The 22,649-nt window shown below is 39.8% G+C and overlaps 1 pseudogene; it reads left to right on the top strand.

The window, feature by feature from the left end:
- The first annotated feature begins 2,776 nt into the window (after positions 1 to 2,776).
- The window catches only part of LOC146693622 (polypeptide N-acetylgalactosaminyltransferase 17-like), a 29,960-nt pseudogene continuing 10,087 nt past the window's right edge, over positions 2,777 to 22,649 (top strand).

Here is a 22,649-nt window from a genome sequence, read left to right as displayed (position 1 = left end):
CTATTCACATGTACACAGCAATCACATAAAAATGAAATGCAAACTATTTACATCGCACCACACAGCTGTCATCAATCTTTAACCACAACATGAAACATTACAGGCTATTTAGAGCAGCACGTTGTTTCGAGAAGTATTTCCCAACAAGTTCAGGAAGGCACATTTTACGAAAGAAGTCTTGTGCTTTCTTTAAGCGCGGTTTCCAGAAATCCACAGCAGGGAAGACGCGAGTCACAGCAAGGTCTCTCTGTGTCCACACAACGAGGCCACAGTGGCTGGCGCCCGTAACAAAGACTCAGCGTCTCTGTTGTGTAAACACGCCAGTGATTGGGGTAATGTGGGTGACTGTGTAGTGTAGTTGGTGTAATAGTTTTCGACTCCACACAGTCACTGCTTTGCTGTGCTTCTGCAGCGTATCCAGTAATGGTGACAAATCCTCCAGCGTTGCAATAGGAAGCTGCTCTTAAGCGCAGAAAGAATTGTTTCCAGGGATTTCTATTTGTATCCAGCTTGGCGTGCAGGATCCTTTGTGTAATCTATGCTTACATATGTATTTTACACACAGACAATGTGAAAAATACAACACATTGCTATGGATTGATGCTGAAAGTGCTAATTGCACTAAAAAATTTAGCTGAAAAAAATAACACCAACTAAATAGATAAGCATGTCTGTTAACAAAAACCCCCAAACGCTTTACCCAACTGGGGTTTTTCAACTACCTCACTGACAGAATGAGCCCAGGTATTGCCAGTGCCACTGATGGAAATGAGCCACAGCAGCTCTTCAGCACCTACAAATGAGACCTGCCCACACCAACAAGCAAGAAGGGAGACCAGGTGGCGAGCATCGCCACACTTTCCAATCCAATAAACTACCATTGCAGTTAGTAGTAAGTGGTTGATTAGTGCAGCAACAACAAAAACACACTGAATGTCATTTTAAAATACACAAAATGTTTTATTTTACATTCTATCGAAGTTCCTGCTGGAAAGTGCTGTACTGTACAAGATGCTTCCCTCACCGCAAACTCAGGTTTACTGCTGGATAAATTTTATTTCCACATTAGTCAACTCAACAACCAAGACAGAGCACAATAGAGACAATAAGGGGGTGGCTGTAGCTCAGGCGGTAGAGCAGGTCATCTGCTGATCGGAAGATTGGTGGTTCGATTCCTGGCTTCCCCCAGTCTGCATGCCAAATATCCTTGGGCAAGATATTAACCCCAAATTGCTCTCCGATGCATCCATCGGAGTATGAATGTGTGTGAATGTTACTTAGAAAGCACCTAGAACAATGTGCTTGTGCGAATGGGTGTGAATGGGTGAATGCACAAGTTGTGTAAAGCGCTTTGAGTGCTCAGAAGAGTAGAAAAGCGCTATATAAGAACCAGTCCATTTACCAATATGTGCACTGGTCTAATGATGTTTATGGCTCCCAAAGTATCGAGTATTGAGGTCTATTGCACTGTTGACTATTTACAAAAGTATTGCACAAAAGGTATTGCACAGTGAGGTGAAGAGGCACTACAGCTTAGTTGTTCCCCCCTCCTTTGTCCTCCTGTTTCCCCTCCCTCTCCCCTCCAGAGAGGAGTTAAACAGTCTGATGGCGTGTGGGACAAAGGAGTTTTTAAGTCTGTTAGTTCTTGTCTTGGGGAGAAGCAACCTGTCACTGAACAGACTCTTCTGGTTGTTAATGGCCGTGTGCAGAGGATGCCTGGCATTGTCCATAATGTCCATCAGTTTCTTTAGTGTCCTTTTCTCTGCCACTGTCACCAGGGTGTCCAGCTTCATGCCGACCACAGAGCTAGCCTTCCTGATCAGTTTTTCCAGCCTGGATGAGTCCTTCTTTGCTGTGCTGCTCCCCCAGCACACCACAGCATAGCACTTTAAGAATCTAAAAGATAACAAAATCTGATAGGTAAAAATAACATTTTGAACCAACTAGGTGGTTCCCAAAAATCTGGCGTGCTGTGAGTCCTTAAAAAAATTGAGGAAACCGGAAAAGTAGCAGGACTAAATAACTCTGTACAGCAGATGAACTGTATCTGGAAATCATGTCCTTAAGATGTAGAAAAATATAAAGAAAAGCAAAGACTTGAAGTACCTGAGAGATGCACTGGCCCTTTAATGGATCCATCTGCTGTTTGCTGAAGCCTCATCAGAAACGGTCTCAGTGGAAGGCTGTCAGGAAGCCATTTTTAGTGAAGAGAAACAGGGAGAAAAGGCTGAGGTATGGTAAATTACACGAGAACTGGACTATATCAGTGGCAACAGGTCTTACAGCATTATGAATTCATATTTGACATTTTTGGTTCAAATAATTGTTGATATGACTCCAACAGAGGGTGTTTACATCCATCTGTAAAACACGATGAAGGCTCTGCCAGTGGTGTTGGGAATCTTGAGAAAGCTGATGGAAATATGAACCAGATATTAAGATTTTCATTAATCATGCAGTCCCAGCTGAAAAGCATCTAGTTGGAAAAGGCATATTTTTATTCATTACGACAATGATCCCAAACACACGGTGAATGCAGTAAACGTATACCTAGATCAGTCATGGATTGGCCTCCCCAGAGCCCAGACCTCAACATTTATTAAAGCAGTGTGTTCCGGAAAGAGAGAGTCCAGGCTATGTTCGATAGTAAAGGTGGCCATACCAAATATTGACTTTCAAGTACATTTTTGCCTTATGTACTGTATTTCCATTTATGTTTGCACGTTTCAGTGAATTGCTCTGCCTATTTCCCATTTTCCCAGCAGAATATAACGAAATGAGGATGCCTCAAGACTTTTGCAATATTGTATCAGAAGGAGAAAAAAGGTGACAAATGTCCCAGTTCTTCGTGGTTAATCTTGTTAATGTTGCCTTCTGTTTTCTAATGGTTTCCTGCCAAAAACCCTAAAAAAGTGTTCTCCAACCTCGTGAATTGAAAACACTGGATTTGTTATAGAATAACTTCTAATTAGCTATTATTTCACAGAGGAAATAAGATAATCGATAAAAGAAAAAAAGACGTGAAAAGGAGACAATAAAAGAAGCCCCTTCCTTTCCCACATGTGCTAAACTTAGAGCCAAAGCCTCACCCTGCCGCTTTCCGCTTCATTAGAGCTGTTTAAACAAAACAAGTTTAAAATAGGGTTTCTATCTGAAACAGCACATGCAGTTAAAAGGCCAATGTGGAAAATAAATCCTTGTGATTATAGTTGAACAGGAAGCAGCACTTGCTCTGCCTTTCAGCCCCATTGAACAAGACGTCAGCAGCTCTATGGAGGTAGTTTAGTCTTTTTTACAAATTCAAAATTAAATATGCGAGCACTCAAAAATTAAGGTTCACTGAGAAATGTCCTCATTTTTTAAAAAGAAAGGCATATTCCTTGTTATTTAATACAACATTCAATTGATCAGAAATGTTAGAAATCATGGTAAATGGGCTCATCAATACAAAATCATGATTGTCTTTTTAATTGTATAACTTTGTAGACTACTTTTCCCAAACCATCACTCTAGTGCTCCACTGGCACCTCGTATTACTTAATGCAAGTAGTTTACAGGTGTTGTGTCGTGTCTTTCTACAGATGTAGAAAGGTCAGCTACTCAAGAGACCTTCCCCAAATCTCCCTCATCTTCATCTTCGTCAACGAGGCTCTGTCGGTGATCCTGCGCTCAGTCCACTCAGCTGTCAATCACACACTTGCTCAAGGAGGTCATCCTGGTGGACGACAACAGCGATGACGGTCAGTATAGATTAAATATTTTCTTCAGCTAATACCAAATAAGAAGAGTGGCTTTTTCGCCCTCTGATTAGAAGATGGTTTATAGTGAGTGAAACACAGAATTTCCATCTAAAATCCACTGAGTCATCAGCAGGATTTCTACTGAAAGCAACAAAATACACATCAAATTGTCATTCAGCATCCCAGAAATAATTATCTTATACAATAAGTGTCATGTAACCTGAATATAATTATATAATTAAGTTTTATATTATTATAAAACTGAAACTAGTGAATAACCTTTGCACTGTCCTCTTCCTGCTGTGACAAAACAAATTTCCCACGTGTGGGACTAATAAAGGTTATCTTATCTTATCTTATCTTATCTTATCTTATCTTATCTTATCTTATCTTAAAAAGGTGGCGCGGTCGTTGATGCTCAGGAAGCAGTAGACCCCCGTTGGTGTTGTTTAGAGTGAGTTGGAGCTTAAAACAGCACCGCAGGGAGCTGAGTGAGAACTTTTATGTCATCTCTCTATTTGCATGTGTGCTTCTGTATTTCTTTATTTATCAACTGTGTTGTTGTGGTGATGAATTTGTATGTTTTTTATGTTTGTTTTCAGCTTTTGATAGTGTAGCAGTGACAATAGTTGGCATACATTAGTGGTTATTTAGGATAGGATGAGCTAATAAGCCATCATGTCTTTGTATTTTGCTAGGAAAATGGGAAATAGATGCAGCAGTTTACTGAAACTTGCAAACATAAGATGCCAGATGCATCGCTCAGGTTGTGTGTCAGTTTTGTGTTATTTCTTAAGGACACAACTTTCAAATTCTGTTCGTCTGCTGTAGATGTTTTTATTTAAGCTGCCAGTTCTTTTGTCCTCTACTTGTTTAGTTTCTTGACATATGTCAAGTTTTTGGCTAATAGCTCTTTGGTAATCACCTTGCTGGTGTGTTATCGTTGTCATTTTTTGTGCAGGAAACAAATTGTGTATTTGTGACAAGCTGCTGGTAATGTGCCAGTAACGAATTTGTCCCTTGAGTTAGGTGCCTTTATTATGTGTGAATGATTCATAGGAACAAACAAATAAAGGACTGCACTGAAAATTATAATAAAATGATGTCCAAAGAAAAATTTGAAGGAGCTTCAGAAAGCCTGAAGAACGTGAAATAAATTACAGAATTAAAAGACAGTTCGGTTCCTTGGAAGCAAAATGTAAAGACAAAATGTTCACACATGGCTCTATGCAACTAAATAAGAGCTTTAGGATTGTCTGAAAGTATTTGTTTGGGTTTTTGCTCGTAATTATCTGCTCCACTCTATGTTCACCTGTTCCTTATTACCCGGCTGCTCTAAAGTGATTTCTGCCAATCTTTGTCAGCTCATCTGTGAGCTTGTTTCACTCATGCGCTCTGCAACAGTCCCTCATGTTATTCTCTGCTTCACAGGTTTTTTACTCATTTTCCACCCCTTGGGCTTTGTTCTCCCAATATCAGCTTTATTTAAATAAGCTTTCTTTATGGTGGTTTTGCTGATTTTCTGTATTCATTTGGAAAAGCTTACAAACCTAACACAAATAATTGGGGTATAACCCTCAATCTCATTGGGCCTGTTTGAGTGCACATATGTCAATGAACTTAAAAAGGGCTAGTATGTGCACTTTGCTAAAGAAATGCTTTGATTATATATATATATACAGTGAGTATATTTTCATAGGTACAGTGGGGCAAAAAAGTATTTAGTCAACCACCGATTGTGCAAGTTCCTCCACCTAAAATGATGACAGAGGTCAGTAATTTGCACCAGAGGTACACTTCAACTGTGAGAGACAGAATGTGAAAAAAAAATCCATGAATTCACATGGTTGGATTTGTAAAGAATTTATTCGTAAATTAGGGTGGAAAATAAGTATTTGGTCACCTCAAACAAGGAAAATCTCTGGCTCTCACAGACCTGTAACGTCTTCTGTAAGAAGCTTTTCTGTCCCCCACTCGTTACCTGTATGAATGGCACCTGTTTGAACTCATCATCTGTATAAAAGACACCTGTCCACAGCCTCAAACAGTCAGACTCCAAACTCCGCCATGGCCAAGACCAAAGAGCTTTCGAAGGACACCAGGAAAAGTATTGTAGACCTGCGCCAGACTGGGAAGAGTGAATCTACAACAGGCAAGCAGCTTGGTGTGCAAAAATCAACTGTGGGAGCAATCATCAGAAAATGGAAGATATACAAGACCACTGATAATCTCCCTCGATCTGGGGCTCCACGCAAGATCTCATCCCGTGGGGTCAAAATGATCATGAGAACGGTGAGCAAAGATCCCAGAACCACACGGGGGGACCTGGTGAATGACCTGCAGAGAGCTGGGACCAAAGTAACAAAGGTCACCATCAGTAACACACTACAACGGCAGGGAATCAAATCCCGCAGTGCCAGACGTGTTCCGCTGCTGAAGCCAGTGCATGTCCAGGCCCGTCTGAAGTTTGCCAGAGAGCACATGGATGATACAGCAGAGGATTGGGAGAATGTCATGTGGTCAGATGAAACCAAAGTAGAACTTTTTGGTATAAACTCAACTCGTTGTGTTTGGAGGAAGAAGAATACTGAGTTGCATCCCAAGAACACCATACCTACTGTGAAGCATGGGGGTGGAAACATCATGCTATGGGGCTGTTTTTCTGCCAAGGGGACAGGACGACTGATCCGTGTTAAGGACAGAATGAATGGGGCCATGTATCGTGAGATTTTGAGCCAAAACCTCCTTCCATCAGTGAGAACTTTGAAGATGAAACGAGGCTGGGTCTTCCAACATGACAATGATCCAAAACACACCACCCGGGCAACAAAGGAGTGGCTCCGTAAGAAGCATTTGAAAGTCCTGGAGTGGCCTAGCCAGTCTCCAGACCTCAACCCCATAGAAAATCTGTGGCGGGAGTTGAAAGTCCGTGTTGCTCGGCGACAGCCCCAAAACATCACTGCTCTCGAGAAGATCTGCATGGAGGAATGGGCCAAAATACCAGCTACTGTGTGTGCAAACCTGGTAAAGACCTATAGTAAACGTTTGACCTCTGTTATTGCCAACAAAGGTTATGTTACAAAGTATTGAGTTGTATTTTTGTTATTGACCAAATACTTATTATGTAGTGTGAAGCGCTTTGGGGTCCTTAGGGACTAGAAAAGCGCTATACAAATGCAGGCCATTTACCATTTAGTGCTTAGTGGGTTGCCCTTTGTGTTCTTATCATGTTGTTTCACACAACCAATACTAAGGCTTGATGTGAGGTTTATAAAGGAGTGCAGGCTGCCAGTGAGAGAAGTGAGACAAAAGAGTTGTCATACTGGGAATGGTTGCTTAAGCTCACTCTGCTGTCCTTTCATATTTATCGACATGAATTCCAATTATTGTGATTGCATGAAAATAATTATGCAAGCTAGGCATAATGTGTCAGGCTTTGATTGTTGCTGCCAGAGGGGACTCTGGAACAGCATTTTTCTTTTTTTCCTCCTTTCTTCAGTAAAGAGGGCTGCAATGGATCTGATGTTAGAGAAGCTAAGAAAAAAATACAAGCACTTTCTTTAGCATGTAGGGATTCTTCTTAAACTCGCCAACTTAGCTGCAATGGTGATATATTCTTTTCAGGCTTTATTAGTCCTGACATCAGATCAAATACTGGAAAACTCCAGCTGGCAGACTGTTCAAGGATAGATGTGCAGATTATAAGCTAAACTGCAGATTCAAAGATCAACTAAAGATCAGTCTTTATAAGCATTTCTGACTTGTTTTGTTTGATGTGTTATCTTCATTTTCTGAACTGTAGAGCAACTGAAAGGTCCACTGGAGGAGTATGTGAACAAACGCTATCCCGGCCTGGTGAAGATTGTAAGGAACCAAAAGAGAGAGGGATTGATCAGGGCCAGGATCGAGGGTTGGAAGGTAGCCACTGCTGAGGTGACAGGATTTTTTGATGCCCATGTGGAGTTCACCCCATCATGGTGAGTGGGTCCTATCATCTAGCGGGAAGCACGGTGTTATTAACAGTCAGGAGTGAATTTTTGGTATTTGGAAAAAGGCTTATTTTAGTGTAAATTAAAGTGAAACACAGCATTCAAAAACAAAAATGACATGTACTCAAAATTAAATCTGGAAAAAAACATATCTTTGCCAAATGTATGAACATTGGAATAACTTATAGAGAGATACTCCCATACGGTTTATGACAAAATTTAATCCAAAGTGATTGATGGCCCTAATCATGACCTTTTGACCTCCCCCCTCCCCCCCGGAAGCGAGTAATGACCGTGACGAATTGCATCCGGAGAAGGGGGGGGGGCGGGAACCCCCCGACATCCGGAGAAGGGGGGGCGAACCCCGGAAGCGCGCCATCTGTCGCTAAGCGTGTCGAATTGCATCCTGAGAAGGGAGGGGGGGTAAACCTCCGGAAGCGCGCCATCTGTTGTTGGGAAAAAAAAAGAAAAAAGTTTTTAGAGGGAGGAGAATAAAAGCAGAGAGGAGGAGTTCACAATTTCTAAGCCTCAGACACACAAGATGGATTTCATTCTGCAGCCCAGCAGCTCTCCTGTGTCCGATGAGATCTGCTCTCCCAAAGAAGAAGGCTTTGAATATGCCATATTCAATTACAGCATATTTACTAAGGAAGGCCTCGATCCGGACCTTATGACACTTCCGGAAATACTCCGGAATTGTCTAGTCATTTTCAGACCTGATGCGTCATGTTCCATATACATGAGGGGAGGGGTTTGGTTCCTGAAGCACAGCGGTGATGCAGCAGCTGATTTTGTGCTGTATAGAGAGACAGAGCGGCAGCTAGTTTTCCGCAAACTCATAGTCTGAATTCTGTTTCAATATTATGACGATTTTCTCTGTATTTCTTAATGGGAATAAAGAGTGACTTCCTGTAGAGATTTCAATAGTATTTTATTTTCCTATAATACAGACGCAGTAAAAAAAACCTTTAAGATGATCTGCCTAGCAACAAATTGCATTTTTAGGCTACACCATAGCTTGTGATGAAAAGAAGAACTTTCTATCCGCTTGTAACCTACAGGCTGCCTACCCCGTATGTGTAAAAATGAATAAATATCCCTTAGTGAATACTTTTCTTTGAATACTACTTTTCCTTTTGAGAATCCCTTTTACAAGGGACTGAAAAAACAAACCATAATTGCCGTGACAGGCGATCTTGTTTCACACACACACACACACACACACACACACACACACACACACACACACACACACACACACACCGCGGGTCAAGGAGGAGTGAGATATCAGATATCAGTTTTTTCTCAATGCTTATAACCTATAACGCGCCCCCCAAAACAATATTATTATTATTAAAACATCTATAAGGTAGGTTTTGCGCAGCCTGCTCCTTGTCAGACCAAAGTTTTTTTCTTCATTACTTTTAGCTACTTTTACACTGGGTTTTCTCAATAGACAGAAAATGAAAATGAGGAGTCAACAGCCGATATTATCATTGCTTGTAACCCGGTAAATAATTTCGTACATCTCCCCATAAAATAAGCCTTAGTGGAAAAAAGCTCATATTCGAATAAGTTTATTCCCCTCTGTGGGAAAGAGTTTTTTTCTCAGAGTCAACCATGAGGCGAGTTTTGTCAACAGCAATTGTCCATTTGGTAAAACAAATATCCGCCTCTAAGTCGTATTTTACCGTTGCAGAATGTGGAAAACAGACAGCCCTCACAGGAGGCACCCAGGGGCCCACCTCACACACCATAGTTAAAATATTTAAATTTCAACTAAATTTGTAGTAATGATCGGATTTCCTCACTTATCTACACCACACTCCTTGATTTCTTATCGTTTCTTATCGTTCCTCTGTCCCTTAATAGAAACTATCCTCCCTTTCAGTTGTCTTTTGCACTTCCATATCGCAAAGCAGTTACTGTAGGTTATTTTCTGCTTATGCATTAATGTAATTAATTAACTTATTTATCCTTAAGTACGGTAATGACTTGAGTTCTAATGCTTTTTGTCTCTTGAGTTAGCCGTCAATGTGGGATTTTTTTACCCTTTTGTTCAGTTAAAGCTGCCTTTCATTCTTCAACGCAGCTTAAACTCTAATAGGTAAGCTTTCTTGTAATTTCTTAGTTCTGCAGGCTTCTTGAAAGACATCCGAGACTCTTCTTTGGATGCTGGATGCCTTTTGTTTTGTTTTCTGTCAAGATGATCCCACACTGCTTCGATTATCTTGAGGTTCGAACCCTGGAGAGATCAATCCATGACTGATGCGTTGTTTCATCCAGGCATACTTTGACTACAATGGCAGTATGTTTGCGATCATTGTCGTACTGAAAGTTGCTGCCAATCAGACATTACTTGGTATTACATGGTCGATCAAAATCTGGTGGAACTTTTCTACATTCATAATTTGATTAATTTGGATAAGAGCTCCAACAACACTGGCTGAAATCCAGCCTCAAAGCACGGTAGAGTATCCACGCTGTGTTAAAGACGGCTATAGACATTCACTGTTGTATCTCTCTTCGGACCTCTTCCATGCATATTTCAAATTTGGATTCATTACTCCATAAGACATATTACAGCTGATTTCTTTTTCCAGTCAATTTCTTGTGTAATTTGGCACACCTCAGCCTTATTTTTCTCTGTTCTCCTTCCTTAAGAATGGCTTATTAACAGCCACCCTTCCAACTCAGATAACTTTTGATGAAATGTTTACAGCACTTGAGTTACTCGCCACGGCCATCCTAAATGCTAAGAACACTAAACTTTAATTCTAAATTACGTTAACCAGAAAAAACAAGCCAAAGTCGAGATGTTGCTGAGCTGACCTGTGCTATGCTATGCCTTCTAAAGCACGTATAATGTAAACAGAACTGGTCTTTGCACAGAAGCCTGTGGAGCTTCATAATTAACCTCAGTGTGTGAAGAGCACTCTCCATTTAATAATAGCTGTAATAAAATGTTATGGCCGACGGTGTTAAACGCTGCACTTGGGTCTAGCAGGGAAGATTTCAACTTTTCAATACGAATGAAGGCTGAAAACTGATTAGATTAATGTCTGATGATCTTTTCTGTGCTTCTTCAAGTTTGTAACACCAAACATATTAAAGGATGATGTAAGGCTCACAGGAAGAGTTTAATTAGACACACATTTACTATTTTCTTTATACTCTTTCTTTCTTGACATGTTTAATATGATTACTATCAGAGGAGAAAATGACCCTTGTGTAGTTTAAAAAAGTTTTATTTAATCAAACTGTAATGTTGTTGAACTCTGACGGACGTGTCTTTTAATCTTGTCAACAAATCCTTAATCATCTAAATCTGCCATTTATCATCTAGTAAAATGTTCCCTCTGCTTCTGCTGCACATCTCCCCGGACACTCTCCGCTTCACCTGTCCTGTGCAGGTGGTCCAACCCCTGCCTGCCTCCTTAAACTGGGGTGTTTAAATCTCTTTACCTCTGTTGTGAACTTCACACAAAGTTTGTGGTAACAAAATCAAACTGACGAGGATCTCGTTTGAAAAACACACACTCACGAGACAAAATAAAAACAGACTGCTCAAAGCAAAAGCAGAGCCCTCACAGCTGGTAGTACAAAACACAGCGACAACATGCGTATTAGATACCCTCAGTGCCAGAAGCATAAATATGAAAAAATGTGATCACCAAGAGTATCCTAACAACGGCGTTGAGGTGGGTGTTACAGTAAAAAAAAAAAGTAGCCAAATTTTCATCTGAAAATGTTGAATTTTAGTAAAAACAATGCTCTGTAGTTTGATACTGTCGTTACAGACTAAGCAGATGTTTAAAGCCTTCGGACGCTCATTTGAAACGCACTCATTCTCCTTATCAGCTGGAAACATTAAAGCCGTAAAATGACTTTTTCAAACGGATAAAAACTATTGAACAACAGCAATGTTGAGCCTGTTCCAAAATTTGGATGTACATGTGTTGAAGGTGTGGGTCTTGTTGAATTATTAAACATACATTCTTTAATTTTTCGAGCCACAAAAACAACAACTTTTAATTTTCTTCTGCTTGAGTATCGGCCTCGGGTAGCTCTACTTATCATTGCTCAGTCAGTTGTCTGTTTGTGCTACTTTTTTAAGGAGCAGCGTATTATTGGTAAGGGTGACTTTATGTGTTTAGCTACTTAAGTGGAAGTACTGTGGATAGTTTTACCTTACATACATAGATCTACCAATACAGCTTCTGAGGTAACTGTTTACAAAATGTTATAATCTATTCAAAGGTTCTTTGCAATTTTACATTGATAAACATTATCCTTAACACATTTGGCCCACATAAAGTACTATGGCCATCACACTGTCATTTAGAATTGTTTAAATAACTCCTGTCTTAAGTCCTTCCATCAAAAAAAAAAAAAAAAAAAAAAAAAAACATGGTTCACTTTTACATCACAAAATGTTAGAAATATAAGTCGTTCATAACAAACTGAAAGGTTGGGAGTTTAAAAATCCAAACCGATGGAAGAATCAGAATCAGAATACTTTATTGATCCCTGGGGGAAATTATTTTTTGTTACAGTGCTCCATTATAAACCAACATTAAGACAAGACAGACAATACACTAACTAAGAATAGTACAATATATACATATATATACATACATACATACATACATACATAAGTCACTCATAAATAAATAGCTGGAAAAGAAACATGTGTAGCTGTAGCAGCAAACAGTGTGTTAAGTGGATGCGTTGTACAGGGAGATGGCCACAGGCAGGAAAGATTTCCTGTGTCGTTCAGTGGTGCTTTTCGGTAATCTCAGTCTCTCACTGAACGTGCTCCTGTGACTGACCAGCATGTCATGGAGTGGGTGGGAGGTGTTATCCAACATTGTCTTTATCTTGGACAGCATCCGCCTCTCCGACACCACCTTGAGGGTGTCCAGCTCCATCCCCACAACATTGCTGGCCTTACGGATTAGTTTATCGAGTCTGTTGGCATCTGCGACCCTCAGCCTGCTCCCCCAGCATGCAACAGCATAGAGGATCGCACTGGCCACAACAGACTCATAGAAAACTCATAGAAAATAGGAAGCAGAAGTAGAAGACTATAACGTCTCAGAGCACACGGTGTCTATTATTGTGTAGACATGTATAAATAAGAGCTTAATAAAGATGCTTAATTTCTTAAGAAATAAACAGGTGGAGTGATCTTTATCAAAAGTGGATGTTGCATCTGTGGCTAAACCACTGTACCCAAAAAAACTTTAAAAATCTACTGTGTGTGAGGCTGTGTAAGTAAAGCTTGCCCTTCACACCCGCGTGTAATAAACCATTTGTTGGGGGGTTGTGGATTTGGCACCTCAGCATTGTGAAAGTGGGGAAACATGTTTCTGGCTGTGCATAAGATTTCTGCTTACAAATTAGAATCTCAGTTCTAAATGAAATTCAGATGTTTTTTTAAGTATGGCTAATGTATTATTTGACTTCTAAGACACACACACACACACACACACACACACACACACACACACACACACACAAGAACAACACAGAGAAGAAGAAGAGGGGGTCGTTTTACTACGCATCATAAAAACGCAATCATTCATAACATGGACAGTGAGAAGTAAAACTCGTCGTCTTACCACATGTTATATTCTGTAAACTTAAAATAATCCGCAGAAATTAGAGTTTAGTGTTTTAATTCATCTATTAAAAAACACGAGTCAACATTACTGAAGTGACGCTTTAACGATGCGTCTTATCATCGTGTTTATGATGATAAAACATGTTCTCTCGTTAGTAGATGTCTGCGCTGTCACTTGTCACGAAAATGTTCAGAGCCAGGGTTCCTCTTTAATTACCATTGATCGTTAATAGGGTCACAAAAGATTTGTCGCATTATCCCCATAAACAAAATGCTTTTATAGAAATCATTGTGATACAAATATTTAGATTCTTGATTCACAATGTGCACGAACTCAAAATCTTTAGAGGTTCATATTTATAAAGTATCGCAAATAATACATTTATACCATTGTATGAGCTACACTTCTTGTAAAAACTGATTGAAAAAAGCTCCTGTCGTGACCTTCCTTCTGTGAGGACACACACACACACACACACACACACACACACACACACACACACACACACACACACACAGAGAGAGGGAGAGGGGGGGGGGGGGGGAGATCATTAGGATTGGAGGCGTTTTTTGGATTTTCACTTATTGTCGGCTTTACAGTCACATAAAATTCATTCCAATTTTTTGCCTTTGCTTCAATTAAGGTGTTTCTTTAAATCTACAGCAGCTCCCTTTTCAAAAGGTTTACTGACAACTGACAACGATCAATAGCAGCATACGTGGGGGGAAGAGTATGAGTCTTACGGTGACAGCGGGGCCGTGGGAGCCGGAGGGAGGGGTGAGGGTCCGCGCTAAATTTGCAAAGTTACTGATTTAAAAATTATATTTTTGAATTTTTAATTGCATGACAAACATACGATAGACTCTTGAGCATATTTATATAGCTAAATACACAACGGTATAACCGTGCTAAATAAAAGAGGTCCAAGTACCAAAGCACTCTAATGCAAGCCTCTAAACTGCATGTTGATAAGTACGTGAAGCGTACCTCTACAGCTGAAAACAGATTGTATCCATACTTTGAGGATCTGCTGAATTGTTTTTTTTTTTTGATGAACTGCAGATGATGATGAATTCCTCTTTATTGTAGAAACAGTCCCTAAGCTGTTGTTGCTCATACTTACCGAGTTCCCTAGCTACTTCCTTACTATGTCAGTAAACCTTTTGAAAAGGGAGCTGCTGTAGATTTAAAGAAACACCTTAATTGAAGCAAAGGCAAAAAATTGGAATGAATTTTATGTGACTGTAAAGCCGACAATAAGTGAAAATCCAATCACAGAAGGAAGGTCACGACAGTATCAGTAAATATGAACCTCTAAAGATTTTGAGTTCGTGCACATTGTGAATCAAGAATCTAAATATTTGTATCACAATGATTTCTATAAAAGCATTTTGTTTATGGGGATAATGCGACAAATCTTTTGTGACCCTATTAACGATCAATGGTAATTAAAGAGGAACCCTGGCTCTGAACATTTTCGTGACAAGTGACAGCGCAGACATCTACTAACGAGAGAACATGTTTTATCATCATAAACACGATGATAAGACGCATCGTTAAAGCGTCACTTCAGTAATGTTGACTCGTGTTTTTTAATAGATGAATTAAAACACTAAACTCTAATTTCTGCGGATTATTTTAAGTTTACAGAATATAACATGTGGTAAGACGACGAGTTTTACTTCTCACTGTCCATGTTATGAATGATTGCGTTTTTATGATGCGTAGTAAAACGACCCCCTCTTCTTCTTCTCTGTGTTGTTCTTTTGTGTGTGTGTGTGTGTGTGTGTGTGTGTGTGTGTGTCTTAGAAGTCAAATAATACATTAGCCATACTTAAAAAAACATCTGAATTTCATTTAGAACTGAGATTCTAATTTGTAAGCAGAAATCTTATGCACAGCCAGAAACATGTTTCCCCACTTTCACAATGCTGAGGTGCCAAATCCACAACCCCCCAACAAATGGTTTATTACACGCGGGTGTGAAGGGCAAGCTTTACTTACACAGCCTCACACACAGTAGATTTTTAAAGTTTTTTTGGGTACAGTGGTTTAGCCACAGATGCAACATCCACTTTTGATAAAGATCACTCCACCTGTTTATTTCTTAAGAAATTAAGCATCTTTATTAAGCTCTTATTTATACATGTCTACACAATAATAGACACCGTGTGCTCTGAGACGTTATAGTCTTCTACTTCTGCTTCCTATTTTCTATGAGTTTTCTATGAGTCTGTTGTGGCCAGTGCGATCCTCTATGCTGTTGCATGCTGGGGGAGCAGGCTGAGGGTCGCAGATGCCAACAGACTCGATAAACTGATCCGTAAGGCCAGCAATGTTGTGGGGATGGAGCTGGACACCCTCAAGGTGGTGTCGGAGAGGCGGATGCTGTCCAAGATAAAGACAATGTTGGATAACACCTCCCACCCACTCCATGACATGCTGGTCAGTCACAGGAGCACGTTCAGTGAGAGACTGAGATTACCGAAAAGCACCACTGAACGACACAGGAAATCTTTCCTGCCTGTGGCCATCTCCCTGTACAACGCATCCACTTAACACACTGTTTGCTGCTACAGCTACACATGTTTCTTTTCCAGCTATTTATTTATGAGTGACTTATGTATGTATGTATGTATGTATGTATATATATGTATATATTGTACTATTCTTAGTTAGTGTATTGTCTGTCTTGTCTTAATGTTGGTTTATAATGGAGCACTGTAACAAAAAATAATTTCCCCCAGGGATCAATAAAGTATTCTGATTCTGATTCTTCCATCGGTTTGGATTTTTAAACTCCCAACCTTTCAGTTTGTTATGAACGACTTATATTTCTAACATTTTGTGATGTAAAAGTGAACCATGTTTTTTTTTTTTTTTTTTTTTTTTTTTGATGGAAGGACTTAAGACAGGAGTTATTTAAACAATTCTAAATGACAGTGTGATGGCCATAGTACTTTATGTGGGCCAAATGTGTTAAGGATAATGTTTATCAATGTAAAATTGCAAAGAACCTTTGAATAGATTATAACATTTTGTAAACAGTTACCTCAGAAGCTGTATTGGTAGATCTATGTATGTAAGGTAAAACTATCCACAGTACTTCCACTTAAGTAGCTAAACACATAAAGTCACCCTTACCAATAATACGCTGCTCCTTAAAAAAGTAGCACAAACAGACAACTGACTGAGCAATGATAAGTAGAGCTACCCGAGGCCGATACTCAAGCAGAAGAAAATTAAAAGTTGTTGTTTTTGTGGCTCGAAAAATTAAAGAATGTATGTTTAATAATTCAACAAGACCCACACCTTCAACACATGTACATCCAAATTTTGGAACAGGCTCAACATTGCTGTTGTTCAATAGTTTTTATCCGTTTGAAAAAGTCATTTTACGGCTTTAATGTTTCCAGCTGATAAGGAGAATGAGTGCGTTTCAAATGAGCGTCCGAAGGCTTTAAACATCTGCTTAGTCTGTAACGACAGTATCAAACTACAGAGCATTGTTTTTACTAAAATTCAACATTTTCAGATGAAAATTTGGCTACTTTTTTTTTTTACTGTAACACCCACCTCAACGCCGTTGTTAGGATACTCTTGGTGATCACATTTTTTCATATTTATGCTTCTGGCACTGAGGGTATCTAATACGCATGTTGTCGCTGTGTTTTGTACTACCAGCTGTGAGGGCTCTGCTTTTGCTTTGAGCAGTCTGTTTTTATTTTGTCTCGTGAGTGTGTGTTTTTCAAACGAGATCCTCGTCAGTTTGATTTTGTTACCACAAACTTTGTGTGAAGTTCACAACAGAGGTAAAGAGATTTAAACACCCCAGTTTAAGGAGGCAGGCAGGGGTTGGACCACCTGCACAGGACAGGTGAAGCGGAGAGTGTCCGGGGAGATGTGCAGCAGAAGCAGAGGGAACATTTTACTAGATGATAAATGGCAGATTTAGATGATTAAGGATTTGTTGACAAGATTAAAAGACACGTCCGTCAGAGTTCAACAACATTACAGTTTGATTAAATAAAACTTTTTTAAACTACACAAGGGTCATTTTCTCCTCTGATAGTAATCATATTAAACATGTCAAGAAAGAAAGAGTATAAAGAAAATAGTAAATGTGTGTCTAATTAAACTCTTCCTGTGAGCCTTACATCATCCTTTAATATGTTTGGTGTTACAAACTTGAAGAAGCACAGAAAAGATCATCAGACATTAATCTAATCAGTTTTCAGCCTTCATTCGTATTGAAAAGTTGAAATCTTCCCTGCTAGACCCAAGTGCAGCGTTTAACACCGTCGGCCATAACATTTTATTACAGCTATTATTAAATGGAGAGTGCTCTTCACACACTGAGGTTAATTATGAAGCTCCACAGGCTTCTGTGCAAAGACCAGTTCTGTTTACATTATACGTGCTTTAGAAGGCATAGCATAGCACAGGTCAGCTCAGCAACATCTCGACTTTGGCTTGTTTTTTCTGGTTAACGTAATTTAGAATTAAAGTTTAGTGTTCTTAGCATTTAGGATGGCCGTGGCGAGTAACTCAAGTGCTGTAAACATTTCATCAAAAGTTATCTGAGTTGGAAGGGTGGCTGTTAATAAGCCATTCTTAAGGAAGGAGAACAGAGAAAAATAAGGCTGAGGTGTGCCAAATTACACAAGAAATTGACTGGAAAAAGAAATCAGCTGTAATATGTCTTATGGAGTAATGAATCCAAATTTGAAATATGCATGGAAGAGGTCCGAAGAGAGATACAACAGTGAATGTCTATAGCCGTCTTTAACACAGCGTGGATACTCTACCGTGCTTTGAGGCTGGATTTCAGCCAGTGTTGTTGGAGCTCTTATCCAAATTAATCAAATTATGAATGTAGAAAAGTTCCACCAGATTTTGATCGACCATGTAATACCAAGTAATGTCTGATTGGCAGCAACTTTCAGTACGACAATGATCGCAAACATACTGCCATTGTAGTCAAAGTATGCCTGGATGAAACAACGCATCAGTCATGGATTGATCTCTCCAGGGTTCGAACCTCAAGATAATCGAAGCAGTGTGGGATCATCTTGACAGAAAACAAAACAAAAGGCATCCAGCATCCAAAGAAGAGTCTCGGATGTCTTTCAAGAAGCCTGCAGAACTAAGAAATTACAAGAAAGCTTACCTATTAGAGTTTAAGCTGCGTTGAAGAATGAAAGGCAGCTTTAACTGAACAAAAGGGTAAAAAAATCCCACATTGACGGCTAACTCAAGAGACAAAAAGCATTAGAACTCAAGTCATTACCGTACTTAAGGATAAATAAGTTAATTAATTACATTAATGCATAAGCAGAAAATAACCTACAGTAACTGCTTTGCGATATGGAAGTGCAAAAGACAACTGAAAGGGAGGATAGTTTCTATTAAGGGACAGAGGAACGATAAGAAACGATAAGAAATCAAGGAGTGTGGTGTAGATAAGTGAGGAAATCCGATCATTACTACAAATTTAGTTGAAATTTAAATATTTTAACTATGGTGTGTGAGGTGGGCCCCTGGGTGCCTCCTGTGAGGGCTGTCTGTTTTCCACATTCTGCAACGGTAAAATACGACTTAGAGGCGGATATTTGTTTTACCAAATGGACAATTGCTGTTGACAAAACTCGCCTCATGGTTGACTCTGAGAAAAAAACTCTTTCCCACAGAGGGGAATAAACTTATTCGAATATGAGCTTTTTTCCACTAAGGCTTATTTTATGGGGAGATGTACGAAATTATTTACCGGGTTACAAGCAATGATAATATCGGCTGTTGACTCCTCATTTTCATTTTCTGTCTATTGAGAAAACCCAGTGTAAAAGTAGCTAAAAGTAATGAAGAAAAAAACTTTGGTCTGACAAGGAGCAGGCTGCGCAAAACCTACCTTATAGATGTTTTAATAATAATAATATTGTTTTGGGGGGCGCGTTATAGGTTATAAGCATTGAGAAAAAACTGATATCTGATATCTCACTCCTCCTTGACCCGCGGTGTGTGTGTGTGTGTGTGTGTGTGTGTGTGTGTGTGTGTGTGTGTGTGTGTGTGTGTGTGTGTGTGTGTGAAACAAGATCGCCTGTCACGGCAATTATGGTTTGTTTTTTCAGTCCCTTGTAAAAGGGATTCTCAAAAGGAAAAGTAGTATTCAAAGAAAAGTATTCACTAAGGGATATTTATTCATTTTTACACATACGGGGTAGGCAGCCTGTAGGTTACAAGCGGATAGAAAGTTCTTCTTTTCATCACAAGCTATGGTGTAGCCTAAAAATGCAATTTGTTGCTAGGCAGATCATCTTAAAGGTTTTTTTTACTGCGTCTGTATTATAGGAAAATAAAATACTATTGAAATCTCTACAGGAAGTCACTCTTTATTCCCATTAAGAAATACAGAGAAAATCGTCATAATATTGAAACAGAATTCAGACTATGAGTTTGCGGAAAACTAGCTGCCGCTCTGTCTCTCTATACAGCACAAAATCAGCTGCTGCATCACCGCTGTGCTTCAGGAACCAAACCCCTCCCCTCATGTATATGGAACATGACGCATCAGGTCTGAAAATGACTAGACAATTCCGGAGTATTTCCGGAAGTGTCATAAGGTCCGGATCGAGGCCTTCCTTAGTAAATATGCTGTATTTGAATATGGCATATTCAAAGCCTTCTTCTTTGGGAGAGCAGATCTCATCGGACACAGGAGAGCTGCTGGGCTGCAGAATGAAATCCATCTTGTGTGTCTGAGGCTTAGAAATTGTGAACTCCTCCTCTCTGCTTTTATTCTCCTCCCTCTAAAAACTTTTTTCTTTTTTTTTCCCAACAACAGATGGCGCGCTTCCGGAGGTTTACCCCCCCTCCCTTCTCAGGATGCAATTCGACACGCTTAGCGACAGATGGCGCGCTTCCGGGGTTCGCCCCCCCTTCTCCGGATGTCGGGGGGTTCCCGCCCCCCCCTTCTCCGGATGCAATTCGTCACGGTCATTACTCGCTTCCGGGGGGGAGGGGCGAGGTCAAAAGGTCATGATTAGGGCCATCAATCACTTCGGATTAAATTTTGTCATAAACCGTATGGGAGTATCTCTCTACTTATTCATGATAACAACAATGACAATAATAGAGCTTTGGGTATCAGTGTTAAAAGAGTGCTACAAAGTGCAAAGAAACCATGGAAAGAGAAGACAAAGGATAGCTGAAGCTGCATAAAAGGAAGAGCCAAGCTATTTCACGCCTGAGAAGTTTTAAAATGAGACACTTGAGGCTGTGGGATCAGGTTGAACGGATTTTATTTAAAAAAAAACATCACAAGCACACATAAAACACACACCAAAACAGGACCCCTCTTGGAGAACTTGTCGTAAAAGTAAATTTTTAGTAACCATAAAAAATGAAGGTTTTGTACTAATTCAAAAAAGCTGAGCGCTTGGTGGTGAACTGAATCAAAGGCTAAATACTGTCAAGAAATTAGCATGCAATGAGGGACCTTATTAACCCCGCTAAGACAACTGCCACATCCTGTTGATGTCTTTTTGTGGATCTCATTTTCGAGCTCAGTGCATAACTTAAGGTATACCGTGCAGTTCTCTCACTGCCCCCTGCAGAGCTCAACTCGGCTGAATCAAACAGAATTAGTGATAAAACTGGGACGACACAAGGAACTTTCTATTTGACTGAAGTGGATGAAAAAAGTGGTGCTCTTAAAAGATGTTATAAACTTTGTTTCTGCACAAAGTAAAGTCAACTAAATGTGTGAGTGTGTGTGTGTTTGCACTTTTTTCAGGTCAGAACCAGTTCTAGCTAGAATAAAAGAAAACCACAAGAGGATTATCTTGCCGTCAATCGACAACATCAAGCACGATACCTTTGAGGTGGAGCGCTATGAGAACTCTGGCCATGGCTACAACTGGGAACTGTGGTGCATGTACATTAATCCACCCAAAGAGTGGTGGGAGGAGGGAGACATGTCTGCACCAATAAGGTATGCCAGCTTCTCCCATTTAAACGTGAACACAGATCTCACACTTCTGAGATGTATTTTTTTCCACTTCTTTAAGATTTTCAATAAAACTGCCACCAAGTTCTTTTTTTAGTTTTGGGGAAGATTAGGGGAAAACAAGAAAAAAAGCTCCTGATGGGAAACCAGACTTCATTAAAGCAATAAAAAAATTACAGCCTAAATTAGAGAGTGGTGAAAATAGGATTTTAATTATCTGATTATCACCCATATATTTGTGTTAAATTGGATTTCCTTCCATTCTTTAATTAAAAATAAGAATAAATTGCATGAGTATGCACAAAAATGTTTAGATTTACCCTCCACATAATAGGCTGAAATATAAAGTGTGAAACTTTGCATAGTGGAGATTTGGGTTGTAGAAAAGTACTCCAAAATAAACATCAGATAAAGCCACAAAAAAACACATTCTGGTGTTTGCAAACGCTCAGTGTCACATGATAGTGTGTTTTCCTGGCTGCAGGACGCCTGCCATGATTGGATGCTCCTTTGTGGCCAATCGGGACTACTTTGGAGAACTCGGTCTACTCGACTCAGGCATGGACGTCTACGGAGGGGAGAACATCGAACTAGGCATCAGGGTTTGTGTGTCACCCAGTTTCCTCTTGTTCCTGCTCCCTCTTTACCCCTGTAGGTTTTAAGTGGAGCAGTGGCCACCGTAGCGTGGCACCACTGATGAGGCCCCATTAAGAGTCCTGGAGGACCAGTCCTGTGTGAGCAGCTCACAGCAGGGCAATGGAGATAAATAGGTCACGTAGAGCAGAGCAGGAAGGTTGGAGTTTGTTTCTGTACATTTTGAGAGATTGGAGAGTCTTTTGTTTTTCTGCAAGGTTATTAGATTTTTCCTGAAAAAATAACGTCAAACATTTTCACAACCCGAGTGTGTTGGCTTTTATCCAGCAAGCTAAACAATCAAATATTTTTAGAAAGACAAAAACGGTTGCCTTGTCTTTGAGTTGACTTGGTCATAACTTGAATCTGAAATGGAAAGTTCTTATATCTTGTCATCAAAAATATCAAGATTCCCCCCAAAATTAAGTCTAGATAAGTAAACGTGTACAGATGCAATAAAACAGCTAAAATTCAGCTTCAACGCACCTATAAATATATTACAACTGCTGGAGATGAAGTATTAGCAAAGACATGAATCTAGCCCACAATGTCACATCTCAAGAACCACATTTCTTTCTGTTCCTCTTTTACTACAAAGCAGTGGGACACATATCCAGAGTTGCCCTGCGACAACAACATTTCTACATTTCACTAC

This window comes from Copadichromis virginalis, linkage group LG14 (genome assembly GCF_057382275.1).
Source record: "Copadichromis virginalis isolate Kocher_CV1m ecotype Utaka linkage group LG14, C_Virginalis_male_GT1.1, whole genome shotgun sequence".
Classification (NCBI taxonomy): domain Eukaryota; kingdom Metazoa; phylum Chordata; class Actinopteri; order Cichliformes; family Cichlidae; genus Copadichromis; species Copadichromis virginalis.
Note: the sequence above shows the minus strand (reverse complement) of the source record. Positions and strands in the feature narration are given on the sequence as shown.